General features: G+C 47.5%; 1 long non-coding RNA gene across 1 annotated transcript; it reads right to left on the reverse strand.

The window, feature by feature from the left end:
- Positions 1–3,577, reverse strand: LOC135983287 (uncharacterized). Its single transcript, XR_010600865.1, has 2 exons — positions 3,438–3,577; positions 1–2,401 (listed from the first exon to the last, which is right to left on the reverse strand). It is a non-coding gene; the product is annotated as an uncharacterized LOC135983287 (long non-coding RNA).
- Positions 3,578–3,814: the final 237 nt, after the last annotated feature.

The raw sequence follows: 3,814 nt of genomic DNA on the forward strand, positions 1-3,814 counted from the left end.
TAAGGAAGAGTTGCTTTATTCTGCAGAAGAAAGGAGAGCTTTGCACCTTAGTACAAAAACTCTGTCTCACACACATTTTACAGATCATTTATACACATTCAGACCAAGGTCTTTGCAGTGTTAACACTTGATTGGTGGTGGTCAGCCCCGTGCTTTTGCTATCTGGTCAGTGAAAACCGGCTTGGGACCAGCTCCAACTACCTTAAGGCCTTGAAGGGAAGACAGTTGAAAAGTTCAGGCTACTGTGTCCTTAAAGTGTCTGCTTCCCCCTAATGGCCGCTGGCTGACATAACGGCTACTCTGTTAACGGGGCGGGGGGGTCACTAATAACTTTCACAGTCCCCCCTTCGGGCCTGGCAAATTCAAAAATTGTCAGGCCCGTTACGCAATTTGCGATCAAGCTGGAGGGACAGATATTGGGTTTTCTTATGGACAGCAGAGCTTTTGATCATAGCATTACACAGGCATTTGGCACATTGTATCATTGTCCAAATAACACATAGAAGGAAAAGAAAAAAAAGAATCCATTTAACAATTGTTCGAAAGAGCCCTGTAAACCATGACCCAAGGTCTGGGAGGAGGTCCTCAAAACTAAAAGTGTGATCAAGAGATACAGCATGGAAAACAACAGCAGCATTCTTAATGGCTTGTAAATCCTGCTCAATTAAGCCAGAATGATTAACATAGAAACAACATTTTTCCCCGATGCGAGCACAAGCCCCTCCTAATTCAGCATTCATAGCATCTAACACACGTCTATTTTGCAAAGCTATTTCTGCCACCTCATTAATCTCCTGTTTCAACTTCTGCAAAGCGTCTATTGATGCATTGGCTATTTTTTCTAATTCTGCAGAAATATTTACTACTGCTTTTTCTAGCTCGGCTACCCCCAACCCAGGAATGAGCGCACGAACAAAGGAGTGAAACCCCGTTTGCCTGACTACTAGGGGATTGTTGGCACGTTTCGCTCGAGTCCTTATAAGGGGGGGTGTCAAAAACTTATGGGCATAGCTGCCCAGATTAAGAATCTGGCTGGCATCCAATGTGTCGTTTACTTGGACATCTGGTAACACCCGGGCTACACCGCACCGACCTTGCCAACCTGGAGGAAGAGCTTTATAGACATCTGTGGCCACAGATAAAATACAAGCCAGGGGTCTCTAAATAGAGGGTAAGGGTATTACCTGCAACTCGATGGCGCCAGGTCACCCTTCTATCCCAGCTCCCGGAGTTACTCACTAGCCGGTCCTGGCACCTCCAATGGGAAACATTTAAGTTTCCTAGGGCATGGGTAGTGTTTAAAATGGCTCCACAATACGTAACCTTAAATATGTTAGCTGTAAAACTTGCAAGTGATCCCATAGGCTCCGGGCATCCAGACATCCTTTCAAGGGATGTGTGGGGCAACAGAATGCCAGAGTAAATATCTATATAATACATATGTGTCTTATTTATGGGGCCTAACGGGAGGAATGAGGGAAACCACTGCCCTTGATAACAAAAGCCTGTTGGTCTCACAGTAATGGCCATGTGTAGGAGACAATGGGGTTTTTGGGCATTCTCAGGGGTATTTAAAGGGTAAAAGGTTCCATTTCTGACCTCAAACCGAAGGATTTGATCACAGGCCTCCAGGGGAAGGTAGCCCACTTCCCTCCCCCTTCCTTCAGCATTCTCCAAACAAAGGGGCATTTTATACCCGATCCCAAGAACTTCAAAAAGAGGGACCCCCTTAGCTGCCCAATAATAATGCCAAACCTCAGACCTTCTCCCATATTTGTCATATTGATATTCCCCAATCCATGCCCATTCAGTTTTCCGTTCTACCTGTAAGGAGAGTACTTCAGAAAGATTTGCTGGTACAGCCCACAATCCTATTCCTTCCTCAGAGCGGGTTTTGTGACACAGCCAACAATCAGATAAGTGTCCCAATGTGGCTATTTGCTGAAGAGATTTAGCGGCTGGGTGTGGATTAGCTTGTACAAGGGGCAAACCCAAAAGCAATAGCCACTGCAGCACCGTCTGAGAACCCATAGTTATAAAGTCTTAGGATTTTGTTCGCCGGAACAGAAGCTTTAGTCCCTCAAGAGGTTCAGCTTTCCAGGTATCGTCTGCTTCTGGCTCTTCCGGGTCGCGGTGGGAAGAGCTGGCGGTGCTCCCTCGAGGTCCGAAGTCGTCTGCTTCTGGCCCCGTCCTAGGGGCTAGCTTGACTCGGGTGTGGTGTATCCAAGTGTCTCGCTCTCTCACTCGAACAGCAGTGTGAGAGGTAAGAAGGACTTGGAAAGGGCCCGCCCACCGGGGTTGGAGAGGCTCGTGTTTCCACTCTTTCACATAGACCCAGTCTCCTGGAGCGATCCGGTGGGCAGGAACATCAGCGGGTAGGGACTGAAATTGAGCCGCATACCTGCTGCCAACTCACATGCTCGGGTGAGGGCTATCAATTCTGCTGCCTGAGCTGAGGTGGAAGGTCCCAGGGGAGCAGACTGTAATACATCAAACTGAGTAGTTACTGCAAACCCAGATACCCGTTGGCCCTCCATGACCCGTGCTGAACCATCAGTATACAGTTCCAGTTCAGCATTTTGAATGGGCACATCTGAAAGGTCTACTCGAGGTTTTTCTTGATGTTGCACTATCTGAAGGCAATCATGTGAGGGCTCATAATCATAGTCCGGGAACGGTAAAAGGGTTGCAGGGTTCAAGGTATGGCACTGTTCAATTTTTAAATTGGTCCTGGACAATAAAGAAACTTCCAAATGCGTTAATCTTTGAGAGGTCAAATGTTGCGTGCCCTTTTGGACCAACAATTGTTGAGCTGCATGAGGGGTCCGTAAGGTCAGTGGATGGCCCAAGGTAATCTTTTCCGCTTGGGGTACCAGGAGACCAGCAGCAACCACTGCTCGGAGACAGCCAGGAAAGCCCTGTGCCACAGCATCCAATTTTTTGGAGAAATAGGCCACAGGTCGTTCTCTGGGTCCAAAAGCCTGAGTAAGGACACCAGAGGCCACCCCAAGTCGCTCATGTACATAGAGAACAAAGGGTTTGCGATAATCAGGGAGTCCAAGGGCTGGGGCTGAGACCAAAGCTGTTTTAATTCCCTGGAAGGCTTTGATGGCCCCAGAATCCCAGTGAAGGGGCTCCTCAGCATCATGGGTGATCTGTTCAAAGAGGGGTTTTGCCATCTCCCCAAAACCTGGAATCCAGGAACGGCAGAATCCTGCCAGGCCTAAAAATCCCCGCATTTCGCGTTTTGTTTCTGGTCGGGGAATGTTAAGAATTGACTGAATACGGGTACTAGATAACGCTCGATACCCAGGGGTGAGTACATGACCAAGATAAGTTACCTTGTCTTTGGCAAACTGCAACTTAGAAGGAGATACTTTATGTCCCTTGTCTGCCAAGCAATTTAGCAAGTAAATAGTGTCTGTTTCACATGTTACCTGATCCGGAGAACAAACCAGGACGTCATCCACATACAAGAGATATGTAGACCCACCCGGTAGGCTGATATCAGCTAAGTCACGTGTCAGGATAGAGGAAAAAATAGTCGGGGACTCAACATATCCTTGCGGGAGCCGAGTCCAGGTCAGTTGTTCTGCTCTCCTAGTTTCTGGGTCCGTCCATGTAAATGCAAAGATATCCCAGCTGTCCTTATCTAGAGGAATACTAAAAAAAGCATTACACAAGTCTATTACTGAATAACAAGCAGTACCTGCTGGAATGGCAGTCAGGATTGTGTGAGGGTTTGGTACCACATTGTGTCTAGCTTGGACAACCTTATTTACTGCACGTAAGTCCTGGACAAATCGGTATACCG

Source organism: Chrysemys picta, chromosome 4, assembly GCF_011386835.1.
Source record: "Chrysemys picta bellii isolate R12L10 chromosome 4, ASM1138683v2, whole genome shotgun sequence".
Lineage (NCBI taxonomy): Eukaryota > Metazoa > Chordata > Testudines > Emydidae > Chrysemys > Chrysemys picta.